Here is a 14,268-nt window from a genome sequence, read left to right as displayed (position 1 = left end):
GTGCTTCATGTTCCTATGGTAAGCAGTGTGAGAAGGAGCTGGAGATGTTGGAATCACACCATGCCAAGCAGATGGGAACTTAGAAACCAGGCATGATCCCTTGGGTCAGAATATCCGACATCCCGCTGGGGAACCAGGTCAGTGCTCTGCTGGAAGAAAGGAAAGATTTTAACCATGATGGAGCAGAACATCACTGAAAGCAAATCTCTACCACCAAGTATGTAATCTCTGACAAACTGATGCCATGCCATGAAGATCATGTTTTGGCAGACATTGTCCAGCCCCAACTGATTCTTTTGCCTGGGACAGAGGGAGGCAGGGACAACAGCTAAAGTGTACCTGCTTTATTGCAAAAAACATGGTAAAATTTCAAAGGTCTTCTTAGTTGGAAAATAATATTTTTTACTTAAAATATTATGATTAGGTCTTATTTAATTTTACCCCACTGATAACAGTTGGTTGTACAATTAATAGACCACATTAATAGGCATGATCAACTGCTAGTGTCTGAGCTTATTTCAAATAGTTTATGCAAAATTTTGAACACATATCCTTCAACTACACGGCCTGTACTCCCAGGAGTCACATATGTCTGTAGCACCTTATTGGAAACTACAAACCTTGACTTTTTTTAAAACTGTAAGATCAAAAATTTAGGTGGTTTTTTTTCTATTTGAATTTGGATTGTTGCCATTAGGTATCCAGTATTTCTGGATTTGAGTTTTTTACAGTGATGGTACATTGCAGCTTTGTGCTGCTAAATGACATCTCCATCTTTTCAGAACAGGTTGCTGCATTTGAGGAACAGAACTATTTCATGACCTTTAGAAGTGACTAATCCAGAAAAATTTCACCTGTTAGAATCTCTTCACCTACTTTTAATTTCCAAACTATCTAATTTGGAGCTGAAATTTCCCAGGCTGGAAGCCCTGAGGGGAAAAATAAAAAGATATTTCAGTCCAGGAAGGGAATGCATTTTTGTAGTTTTAAGAGGCTCAACAGAGTAATACTTTTTTATGCTGCTCTTGTAAAGTGATTTGTTTTGGAACTACTCAGTACATAGTGTTACTAACTTAGATTTCTCTCTAATGAACAATGGTGCTGAATCCTGACACTGTCATGAGTTTTGCCTCCTCCTCAAGCTTTTTACAGTCTCCAGGAAGGCACGTGACAGGTGACACGCTGGGAAGACAACCTCACAGTTCAGCAAATTCACGTCAGCAAGTGCTGAAAGGTAAGTGTCAGTTTTGGCCGTGGGTGTCCCCTAGATGGTGTCCCCAGATGGTGTCCCCAGATGGTGTCCGTCACTACGTGCAGAGATCTTCTTTCCTGCAGAGATGGGAGGAGGTAATCTGGTCCTGAGGCAGTCACAAGGAGATGGGAGCTGGGCAAGGTGACAGGTCAGGGAGCTTAGACATGAGACCTGTCCCTGCCATGTCGGGGAGCATTCACTGCACCACGAGGTGTCACCTAACTCCTTGGTAATCCCAGCACTGCCTTCTCTGACTCTCAGTTAAGTGGGATAAACAGGATGATACAGCCAATGAAGCATGAGTTCATCTTGTCTGAATAAAACACAGGCACAAGTTGCCCCAGGATTGGCTTTAAAAATCAGCATCCTACTGTGGATCCTGCTGTGCCTAGGAGAAGTGGTGCCTGTTTTCTTCTTACTTGGTGCTACTCACCCGTTGTAAAGTGCTGCAGAGGGAAGGGAAGGGAAGGGAAGGGAAGGGAAGGGAAGGGAAGGGAAGGGAAGGGAAGGGAAGGGAAGGGAAGGGAAGGGAAGGGAAGGGAAGGGAAGGGAAGGGAAGGGAAGGGAAGGGAAGGGAAGGGAAGGGAAGGGAAGGGAAGGGAAGGGAAGGGAAGGGAAGGGAAGGGAAGGGAAGGGAAGGGAAGGGAAGGGAAGGGAAGGGAAGGGAAGGGAAGGGAAGGGAAGGGAAGGGAAGGGAAGGGAAGGGAAGGGAAGGGAAGGGAAGGGAAGGGGGCTAGGTAAAATGCCAGGAAAGGGAGCCAATATTCAGCATGGAGAGCATGGAGACAGAAGGCACTTTGAGGTGCCAACACAGAGCCCCTGGTGAGGGTTTAACTGGGTTTCCCAACCCCAAATCCCAGGGGTGTCCCTTCAAACCACCCAGCCACCAGACTTGAGGGCTGTCAGCTGGATGAAGAGCTGATCCCTGAAAACATAACTGTGGACTCGATTTCTCCAACTCCTCCAGAAGTGATTTCTTTGAAAGATGGAGAGATTGGAGATTTAATACTTGTCTAAGCAGCTTTCAGGCTTGTTAAAGTGCTAATCCCATAACCCCCATCACAAGCCTGAAGGTGTGCAAAGACTTCACATGTCACTTCTGGATGACTCAAATCCCCTGGGGGAGCAAGGAAAACAGGAAGACAGAGGAAGGAAAAGGATTTCTTTGGGGATGAGAGAATAGGGGCAAAACAGAGCCAGTTTCCTCCAGAGGCTAGCCTGAGAAAGGCTCAGGATGGACAGAGCAGCTGTGAAGGAGAGAGAGGGAGAGCTAAGTGGGAGGGAGGGGGGTGAGGGAGAAGACAGGGCTTGGTGAAGGGAAGACGGTCTCTGTCATTGGCAAGCAGGAGTGTCTTCTCTGCATCCCCTGCACTCCAGAGCCTAGCATGCAGGAAAGCAGCTTTTGCTCTCCATCCCTCACTAGGTGCTGTGGCAGAAATCAGTGTTCTGCAGGTGAAGGTGTCCTGGAGAAGTTGCCCACCAGAGCTGGATTTAAAAGAGGACTGATTGTTTTAGGACCTCTAAGAAAACAGGTGGTTATGTAAGGTCAAATCTCAGCAAGTGTAATCAAATCCCAGTTCTAAGCTGATCACCAGGCAGGGTGTTGGAGGTATTTATTCAAGCACTCCTCCCTGTGTTGTGACTTTCCTCTGAAACAGCCAGAGCTGAAGCTGGGACTAAATTAGGAGAGCTGTGGAATCCTCTCCTCCTCTGCTGACCTTGGGAAATCTCCCTTGCCAGCTGCACCCTGACATTCCTGTGCTAAACACTACTCTCAACAGGGAACTTGCTTTTATACTGGAATTTATGGCTTCTTGTCAGGTTGTGTCCAGCCTCTGACTAGCTCTTAGGTGCCTTATGTACCTTGGTGCTTTGCCTGTAGCTCAGGGCATGCTGCTTGCATGCCTCTCTCTATATAACCTCCCTCTGACCCTATGAGACAGTAACTAGCAGCCTCTCTGTGCCAACGTTTTTCCTTTATTGCACTTGTGCTGCTCACATGTTATTGCTCTCACAGCCCTGCCTCCGTAAACCCCCACAGCGTTATTATGGTAGATTCTCGTGGAAGAACTGGTGTGAGAATTGCTGTTCCTCCCACTCCTTCTATTTCTCTTGTATTGTAGACTTCAGTATATAAAGGAGAAAAACAAATGTGGTGTTCAACAAAAGCGCCAATGGCTATTTAAATTCTCGGTAAATATTATCCAATGTCATATATTCACGGAAGCTTAACGAGCAATGAATGTGCAGCATTTGCACATGATGAGTGTTCTCCTCTCAGATCTAATAGAAACACACCCAGAAATAACCCATAGGAGTTTAAGTGGGTCTTGATGAGAAGTATATCATGCTAAGGGAAAGCAAGGCAAGAAATCATCATACTGGTCATTTTCACTGTCATCACCTGCACCACTGGAGAGAGTCCTCAGAGGAGGATGCTCATATGGGACCTCATCATTGCCCTTGACATCTGGCCAGTGGAGAAAAATTCCCCTTTTTCTCTCTCTCCTTTTCCTTTATTTTTTTTTTCTTTCTAGAAATAATTTTCAGCATTACAGTCAAAGTATGCCAACAGCTGTCATTGTGCCACAAATAAATCTTCATGTATACAAAACTGTCAGAACATCCTTTGTGCAACATGTGCATGCCCCACATGCAATGATGATTACTAAAAAATTCACTTAGTCTATGGTGTGTTTATGATGCCTGACTGGACCAGAAAGCAAGCTGCAATTCCAGGTTCTTGGCACATAAATATCCTTAGTAGCCTCCCAGTAAGAAGCTTCAATGCACTTTGTAGAGGTGTGTACCTTCAGTGGGAAACAAGAGTGTAGAGGATCTAAATTTCAAAAAAAAGGTTGGAATCTGACAGTGAAAGGCCATTAAAAACAAAAACAAACAAACAAACAAACATTACAACATTAAGCTCTACACTTGTGCAAGATCCTGAGGGGAAAACAGAAGACTTAGTACTAGCAGTACACCTAAGCAATAAAAGGAGAAAATAAATTTTTTTTTTTAAATTGATTCAGATTTTCATCCCCTGGCTTTTCTGCTTCCACAGTTATTTCCACCAGGGATCTGCTATCACATGGCAGCTAGAGCATTTAGCATCGATGTGTCTGGGAGCTGAGCAGCAACCCAAGAGACAAGATAATGGAGCAGGAAGAGCTGCCTCCTCTGCCCATTAGTCAAATGTTCCCAAGGAGAGTGTGAGATGGTCCCCAGAAGCAATCATTTCTTTCTGAAAGCCTCAACTGTTACATGAGAAAAATCATAATAATGATGGCAAAGAGCTGATCTGAATGAGATTGCACAGTGGTGCTTTTATGCGGTAGGAGGAAGAAAGAAGAATATGTCTGTTGCATGGTGTGAAAGACATGGGAAGGTATGTGCCCCCCTAAGAAGAAGAAAGAAACATTTTACCAAAATGTTTTGAAGAGCCTTCCTTTCTTGGGCTGCTGGTTGCCAAGGAGAAAGAATCGATCATTCAAAAAAAAAAAAAAAAAGATGATAAAAGGAGCTGTCAGGAAAGAAGACATCTGGAGCTGACTTGTGTACAGTTTCTTCTTCTTATCCCAGTGACACTGAATCATTTGCTTCACTGTTTTAAACTGAATAAAACTCTGGGACTATCTGATTTCTATTTAAATAAAAACACACTCTTTTTTTTTAGGAAGGCAGTATTACTTCTCTGTTTAGTTCAATGTATGATCATTTTAGAGAGTGCTAGCATGTCATTTAATCACTGTTCACAGGTACATGGCAGGTAGTTCATACAGAAGGAATCGATTATGAGAAAATAAAAATCTGAATAAGACCCTTGAGACAATACTGTGGAAACTGTGTGATTCAGGTACATTTTTAAGAGCAACCACAAGCTCTGATTTATAGCAGTCACCTAGATAACCAGATTAACTACCTGGGGTTAATAAAAAAGGGAAAAATGATAAGTTTTGGTTAAGTATATTAATGTTGAGCTTGTTCTGTAAATGTCATTCAGGAGAGAAATAATCTTATAAGTTAAAAAGCGGATATTTTAATTGCGGGCAGAGTGAAAGCAAGAAAGAAAAGATGCTTTTTAAAATGATCTAACAAGCTCAGTGCTACTGTGTCATTACCAACAGCCTGGATGCAGACATCAAGCAAAGTTAGTGCACAGAAGGAATGCTCACTAATGATACTGCTTTCTCATGGGACAGCTTTGCAATGAGCATGGGGATGCTCTTAAACAGTGAATCACAGAGCAGTTAGAAACAACTGAGCTTTTTGTGCTGCATGGCCAAGAACATCAGTCTCCACAGCAGATGCCTGCATGGCTGAGTCTCATCTGCAAGTTTGTGAATTTTCTCTCCAGCATCTCTTCTGTATTTACAAATAAGAACAATAAAAATTTAGTTCTCTCTTTTGAGATCTGATGGTGAAAAGGGTTATCAAAAAAAAGAGAGAGAGAGGGGAGAGGATTCCTTTTGGTTTTCTTTTTATTTATGCCAATCAGGGAAAAGTTTCTGTAAGTTACTAAAATCATGCTAACATAGCAGCCTTGTGAGTGTGAGATGCTAAGACTCAGTTATATGTTCCAAGAAAGGCCAGACTTGCTACTCAGAAGAAAACATAACTCTCTGGTAACTAATGAAGTGTAGGACAGACTACATGGTTTTGTATCATTTGCTGTAAAAAGCCCCAGAATGTCCTAAAGCATTTGTGCCTGAAAGCCTGGGGCCTGTAATGATGTTCTTACATGCACAAGTAGAGCACCCTTGACTGAATGAGAAAAGCAGGGACTTCATTTTTCTTGAAGAAGCCTTGGCAGTGGCCGTTTGGCTTGAGGACTTAGTCATGTTCCCAATGCCTAGTTTGTAGCACAGACAGGGCCATTGCTGATAGTTCAGCAGAACCTTATGACTTGATTTATATTTCCTCAAAGGACCCTTTTCTTCAGGTCGGTCATGGAAATCTCCCTCTAGAGCCCTGGTAGTGGAAAAACAGACCTCATCCTCTTTCATCTCTGCCCTGTTGCCAGAGAAGCCTCCAGGGCATAAGTGGAAATGAGTATCAAGATCAGGCTCTTCTGCGAGCTGAGCTTGGAGGCACTGAACACAGCTTTTGTATCCAGCATCAGGCATAGATTCCCAAAGTCAGCACACCCAGTTTATTGCAGGCTGTTATAGATGCTTAATCCTGACACCAAAATAACTGTACATGATTTCCTGGATGAAAAATGATAAAACTCTCCATGAGCATGCTTTCTTCTGTGCATTTTTGATCGACTGATTTTCATGTATTCAAACAACCAAATATCTCTTCCAGGCAAAGCCCAATCCCCTGTATCTGTTTCTCTTTTCTACACTAGGACAAACGACATGAGGCATTTCAGGAGGAGGATTACAGCATGTGAGTCTTCTTTTACAGGCACCTTACTACACTGAGTTTCTCACCAAAATTCTGTTGACGTGACAACCTCACTGATCTTCTATGAGACCAATTGACAATCCCATTCTAAATCCAGATCCTACCATGGTTCTCTCACCAGGAATTCAGACTCAGTTGGTAGGCTGCTTATCTTCGGGAGTGAAACCAACATTTTACTGCCTGGTTGATTCTCTGCTCACTTCCAGTTAGGTGTATCTTTGTGGCAAGTGATAAATCTCTATCAATAAGGTACAAAATCTCCCAAGGATGTGGCACAAGCTTGTAGAGATACGCTTCTAAAGGTATTGTGGCTCACACCAACCACAGCCCCTACCCGCTGCATCCCTGAGTCTGTGTCTCAGCTGGGATTTCCTCCCACAGTCCCATGAGCTCAGTCAGCCTCTGGAAAAATCACTGTCTTGTAAACTTGTGTTTTCTTTGTCATTCAAGTGATCTGCTATTTCTGGCATAACTACTGTTTCCATGGCTACACCAGCTCATAAATAGGGTCAGAAACCTTGGAGATGTTTTTTAAGTGATTCCTTGGAATAGAGTATAATCTGGCCAGAGGTGATGAAGCTCATGAGTTTTCCTTTGAGGCCATGAGGACTGAACTCCTGCTACCACTTGGACACCATGGTTTCTGGTGCAGCTTTGGTCTGGATCGAATCGCAACTGTTGTGGCCAAAAAAGTTGGCAGTGGCTTTCCTGGGACCAGGGGAGGAAAAGCCTGTGCAAGGAGGGACAGGGACTGGGTACTCAGTCCCTGGGCAGGACTTGTCATCCATGTGGTGTGGCAGTCAGGCATGAACATAAAGCCTCTTGCTCTGAAAAGAAGCTGTGAGCCCACACCTCTGAAAAGCAAATGCCACCCACTTGGTGAGGGGAAGGGAGAGAGAGAGGATGGATGGAGAGAGAGGACTGATAATCCTGGGAGATAAGAAAGAACATGAGAAGTGGGGCCCTTTAGGGAGTTTCTGTCATGTGTTGTCAGTGGTAAAAAAATATCTTCATGTGACACCATGGAAATTTTTTCCCACAGTCCACTTTTGTTAAAGAGAAACAAGACAGGTTTCATTGGGAAAACGGGAAAACAAAGGGAGTATTTTGAAAACAAACGGCCTGAATATATGTAAATTTTTAAGCTTCAGGAAAGAGTAGAGGATTGTAGAGCTGATTTCCCCAGCAACTTTACCCACATAAGAGGAGGCAGAAGGGGAGGGGGAGCCCCTGGAAACCTGTCTGCAGCAGATGGAGGCATGGGAATGAGCAGCGGGGATGGGAGTGAGTCTGCTGCCAGCAGGCTGCACCTCTTTATATCCACACAAGCAGGTCCCTGCCCACAGTAATCACTTCTGCTGTCAGAAGAGGATGAGTGCAATCAATCTCCACGCATTTGTATACGTGCTCTAGTTACCACAGGGAAGAGAGGATGCCAACACGATGCTGCCCCCGTCCTCTTTCCTGTGCCCAAAAATTACTGCACAAGCCTCTGAAAGCTGTGTGATTGTCTTAAATGTGTGGGAATGTAAGTGTGCTTGCTCTTTGTCTGCTAGAGTAAAAGCCCCTCAGCTACATCTAGTATTTACTTCCCGGTTTCTCAGGGCCCACTCAAGGGCTAGGACCTTACTGATTTTTTTAACGTAAGCGAAGAGTCTCACTGAAGGATTTATCTTGTCTAACTTCAGCCATCTGAAAGGTCAGAGGCCTCAGCTATGGGACTCTTGCTCAGCACCAGCACAGTGCTGGACTGGTGTTCACTGCCAGGGTCTGTCACATCAGTGAGAGACTGTCCCTTCTTGGCAACACACGGCCACACCCCTGGCTGGCATGGCTGCTCCAAAATCCCCTCCTCCAACCTCACCCAAAGACAAATCCCATCCATCATAAACAACCCACACTTTGGTGTCCTTCTGCCCCTCTGCTGCTCTCATGCTCCTGTTGCTCTCATTCTCCAGGATTATTTTCAGTCCTGCCAGCCCTTATCTTGTGTTGTGAGGTGGGAGCTCAACAAGGGTGAGTGCAAGGTGCTTCACCAGAGCCAAGAGCCCCTGAGGTTTGTTAACCTTGTGGTTGTACCTCAAGCCAGACAGTTACGGGCCATGACTGAGTGTCATGGTTTAGCATAGTTTAGGTTTCTATCAGGGACGAGATCGGAGCAAGTTGTGGATAGGCAAATAGGCCTAGGGATGATTTATAAGTAAGTAATGGATATTTTGAACCAAACCACTACACTGAGGCACTGCTGCAGCTGAGGATGAGGATGACCTTCCAGCCCATTTTAGCAGGACTCTAGACCTTCTCTTTTCATCCTGAGACTCCAGCTCTTTCCACATCTCTGACACTGATCTTCCAGGCAGTTACAACAGGCTATTACAACACATTGGAGATACCAAGCACTTGGTATAAAATAGTATGCATTACCATGCACGGAGTTTTGTTGGGTTGGAGTATGGGCTGAGCTCTACCTCCGAGGGCTCCTCACAGCAGCAATGCTACTGGTACCCAGATGTGACTTAGCTGCTACCTCAGCCCAACACCTGGGGTCTCAGGAGTGACTGGCTGGCCACCCACATGCAACACAAAGGTTCCCCATTCTCCCCCTGCCTTCCCATCTGCTTCACTAGAGCCCTGGCAGCATCTCAGCAGCATTCCCTGTGACTCCCTTGAGTGGACTCAGCTCTGTTGACACTGGTCTAACTGTGTGCATTGCTCTGTAAGATGTGTCTTCGCCCCTGCGGCACCTCTGAGAAGTTTACTGGAAACCCCTCCAGACATTTGCCAGTGCAGGAGAGGGATAGGGAATCCTCCCTTCCCTGACATGTGCAGACATGTGTGTTCCCAAGAAGCAGCATCACTTGAAGGGCAGGTTATTTCTTTATTTCTCTTTGCTTCTGCAGAGATGTCCTCCCAGAAGCTCCAGAGAAGCCACACCCTTCTTGCAGAAAGGGCCACATCACCCCTCAGAAGTGTGACGAAGCTCTGCTGCTCCTCCAGACCTTGCTGGAGCTGTGCCTGCACAGCTCTGGTCTCACAGTGCTCCCCCCACTTCACCCCTGCCGTGTAGATGCCCGCCCACGATTGATGCCCTGATGTCACCTGGTGGCAGGGTATATCTGGAGGACAAAGGACACCTCGAGACTCTTTCTACGCAGGCTGGAGGACGGGAGTTGAATGATTTGCAAGAGGAGCCCTTGGCACTGTAAGTGTTCCCCAGCAGCTCAAAGTAATAGCAAGGGGGGATAGTGGGATGCAAAAAGAACTGGGTGCAAAACCCAGGGGAGAGAAACATCCAGATAAAATTTCATGGAGGAAAAATTTGGATGTTTGTGCTTGGAGAGCATGAACAGATCCAGTATCTAGGGGAAGGAGTTGTGATTCTTGTGTGGTTGCTCACTGTTTCCTCTAACATTAGGGCAGGTGCTGCAGCAGTGGTTTGTCTCAAAGCTCCCTGGCTGTACAAGCTCGGTTTCTCATGCTGGGCATCCCTCAGCTGGGGCTCCCTGGAACCCCCTTGGCTTGTGTCCTCACCTGGCTGAGCCTGCATGTGAGCAGCCCCGGGGGACTGCCGAGGAGCAGCTGGGACAGGCAGCTGGTGTTTCCTGCCCCAGTGCCCAGCCGCACATGCAGGGCACTGCAATGAGGAGTTTATAATGTGATGCTGTACCTCTGCTGTCACTGAATCCCTTCTTTCAGCTGGGGTCTTTCCATTGATCCCCATTTGGGAATATAGTTCTACTGGAAATGAGTTTCTGTCTTTTAGAGCGCATCCTCTTTCACCTGTTCTTGGTCTTAAAACTGCTGCTAGAACGAAGGATTTGAAATCCTGTGTGAGACACAGGAGCAGAAAGGGCTGAACCTGCATGGTCTTTTTCCCATCACTATGATTAGCCACCTCAAGCAATTGAGACTGGAGCTATGAGACTCCTCAAAGGCACTGGATTCAATAGTCCCTGACGAAAGCCTGAAAGGATGATGCTAGTGGCTTTCCTGAGGCCAAGATCTGAGCATGCAAGAAACCCATAAAAAGAATGCGAAAAGAAGGCTATTTCCTCCTGGTTTCTCTCTACTTATGGAAGAGTATCTGCATGGAGGGCCATGGCTTATGGAGGTTCTGTGTCTGACACCCTGAGGCAGCACAGGACAAATGCACACAGAAGAATCTGTATTTTTGAAAGTTTTGGATGATGAAGACAAGTCCCTACACCAAAACTGTCTGAAGAAGATCAAGTGAAGTATCTACATTATCTGCCAGGGACATTTTCCACAGAGAGTCAGAGATTAAGGATGGGGCAGATTAAAGAGTCAGCATTTGTCAGTAGTGTTCAAGCCCCTTTAAATTTAAATAAAACTAAAAGAAGGATAATTAACCTGGCCAACAACCCAGAGGTGGGATTTCTGACGAAACTGAGATAAGCCCATTAATGAGTATTAGGTATAATTAGCATTCAGATGCAAGCAAAGCTCTTACCTAGCGGATTAAGCCCTTGATTGAGCAGAAGTGCTGCCAGGGGCAATTAGGTAACACCTCATCAGAGGAGGGGGCAGAGGAAGTGAATGGCAGAGGATCTTATGCCTCAACAATCTTTATACATCCACAGCCATCAGCTCTTGCCCAGGAGCTGCATGCTGGTGCTGGCAGAAGCAAAAGAACTCTGGCAGACCAGGAAACACTGGGAAGAGGCAGCATAGCGCTTGCAGAGATCTAGAGGAGACTCAAACATTTGTCAAGCCACCTGTTTGATCTGGTACCAAGGACTATCCAAGTAACCAAGTACGGTAAGACAGAAGGCTGTGAAATTCCCATGGGAAGAGCTGCTATTGGCATTTCTTCCATATCTGTGATCCTGAGGTGCTTGTCTGGCTGTGTGTAGGGGCAGTTTGTTCCCGAGGTGTGGGAACTGGGGCAGGTTCCATCCTGTGGGGCAGGGCCCACTCTGGCATGAATGGAGAATTTTTTGACTCTAATGATGGCAATTGAGTCTCATCAGCTCTGTGGTGGGAGGGCAGCTTGATTCCTGCTGCAAGATGGAAGTTGTTATGTGGCATTAAGGCTACTCTCCATCCTCGGTTATTTTTTTTTTGTGAAGCATGGAGATAATAGAGGGAGGTTAGTAAGGAAAGTTAGAATTGTCCCGAATGTTAGAAATGTCCCTAACTAAAAGTTTCATTGAGTGCTCTTTGTTCAATTCATGCAGGTGAGAGAGGATGAAGTGTGATTTGGGCAGATCCTTTTTCTTACCAAATCCTGTGTTATTGAATACCCGGTAGATGGATACAACTACTTCAGATTGGGGCAAAAAGAAACTTCAAGGGCTCAATCTTTCTGTTAGCTATTCCTCTATTGATTGAAGGTCAGGGACAAAATGTGGACTCAAGGATCTAAGAAGTTTTGACCCTCAAAGACGTATTGGTGGTTAAGGTGACATGCCAGTACACAGCAGAGGTTATTGAAGCAGGAATTCAGTTGGAGATGGAGCTCAAATGCAGCTGTCAAGTTTTGGATGTCACTCCTAAGGGATGGAAATCTGTTAGCCGGTTTGTTTTTTCTGTCGTACTTTTGGGAGTAGCCCTTGAGAGGTGTGCCAAGTAATTTGGGTGTCAAATTAACATGGTGCTTAAAAGTGGATGCGTGTCCCTTTTAGTTCAGGAGTAGAGTCTAGCACTGGGACAGACAACATGGTGATGAGAATTGCACCTGAGACAGAGGCATAATAATAGACTTGGGCACATTAGCAGACATGTTACAGAGCAGCTTTCTGATGCGAAGCATTTTGTTGTAGGGCAGTATCTTCTGAATTCCTCCCTTCCTGAGTAACAGAGAGGCACCAAATTCTGTCTTTGTTTTGGAGGCAAAATGCCTTCATCTCTCAGTTTGGCCCTAAAAATCTGTGAGTCAAAAGATTTCATCTCTCCTCCCAGCAGTGCAGTCCAGGTCATACCTATCACTGCACTTCCAATCTCATTCTGTAAAAGAAGAAGGTGGCAGTGTTTGCCTGTCCTGCCACCATGCTGTGAGGAAAAAGAAAAAGCTGTAAATACTGGGCAACTGTTCAGGCGCTGCAGAGATGGCAGCCAAACAAGTAACTTCCACGGTTTGAGCTGATCCCTGTGTTTGTGGGCACAGTGTGTGCTTAGGAAGCGTTGTGTTACACGCGGGGGAATAGCATCTGTGCATACTTCAGCTTCAGACACAACCATCTGCTGCTCCATTTGGGGCTGCTGGAACCTGTCCAGTCTCCTGCTTGGGATATCACAGCTGAGACAGAAGCCTGACCACAAGCGACAGAAGAGCTAGCCTGCCTCTAGGTACTATCATTTGGAACCATCCTACTGCCACCACAGATGGAAAGGTGTCCTGGGTGAAGTATTTCCAGACTGCCACAGACTCAGAAATATGGCTTTTAACCTTGCATTGATGTGCAAGTGACACAGGAGGATTGCTTGGATGATCTTTCTCCTTGTATCTCAGGATTTGCTTTCCATCACTCTGGCTATTTCAGGACAAAGACATGAACTCTCTTTAGACTTGGGAAAAAAAATCTTTGAAGACATTTATAGTTCTGAGATTAAAAATCCGGAGTGTCACGGTGATGTTGGGGATTAAGCCAGAGTACTATGTGACCTAATGAGATTAGTCTTTAGAACCAAATCCTGAAGTTAATTCCATCAGCGATTACATCAGCCTGGATGCACAGAGATGAACACCTGGAGATAGGAGATGTATAACAGTCATGGGGAAGAACGTGACTCCAAGGAAGAAGGAAAAAAGTTGCATTTATTTTTATCCATAAATGCACTTGTTCAGACCATTCTAGCATACTAATTAGCACAAAATTTGACGATGGACTGGAAGCTTCCCTTTGGGCACTAGTGAGAGTTACTGCTGTCCTCTCTGGGAAAGAAGCAAAAGGCTCAGACTGCAGCAGTTCTGCCCTCTAAGACAGAGGTCTCCCAAACAGAAATTGCTCTCTGATAACTATTTAGCCCCTGTGGAGTTTGGCTCATGTATAATGTGGTGAAAAGGGGTCAGCACATGTAATACAGTGCTCAAAAATACCAAAATGGGCACATCCCAGGAAAAGTTATAGGCTTTACTATTCTAAATCCTGAGAAATTTGCGGAATTAACTTCTGCCTAAAAGATAGTCCCCAGTGCTTTGCCTTAGCCTTCTGTATAATCTTTCAACGATCTTGTACTATTTCCCGTAAGTTTGATATTGACAAATGTGGAGCCCTAATTGCAGCTCCACCCAGACAGAGAGCACATCTAGCTCAGCATCCCATGTCCATCAGTGTTCAAAAGGTAATGCTTAGGCACAAGTATGAGAACAGGTGATTCCCAAGGATGGGCTGTTTCTCTAAGTGATACATGTGTCTTCATGGCTCCTGCAGCAATCAGGTCCTGAACCGGGAAGCAAAAACCTCAGCAATGCTATTCCAGGGCTAGCTAGAAAAAAACCCCAAACATTGTAATTAAAGTTCCTATTTTACCTAAATTGTGGGGCAAGCTTCTGCAGCAACCTGTCTCCAAGAGTGCAACTGTGTTTGAGACAAAAGAAGGTGTTAGTCTCCATGACTCTGCAGTCATTGCACCATGGGTTA

This window comes from Aphelocoma coerulescens, chromosome 1A (genome assembly GCF_041296385.1).
Source record: "Aphelocoma coerulescens isolate FSJ_1873_10779 chromosome 1A, UR_Acoe_1.0, whole genome shotgun sequence".
In the NCBI taxonomy this organism is placed as follows: domain Eukaryota; kingdom Metazoa; phylum Chordata; class Aves; order Passeriformes; family Corvidae; genus Aphelocoma; species Aphelocoma coerulescens.
The sequence above is the reverse complement of the archived record's forward strand: the minus strand, read 5'-3'. Positions refer to the sequence as shown.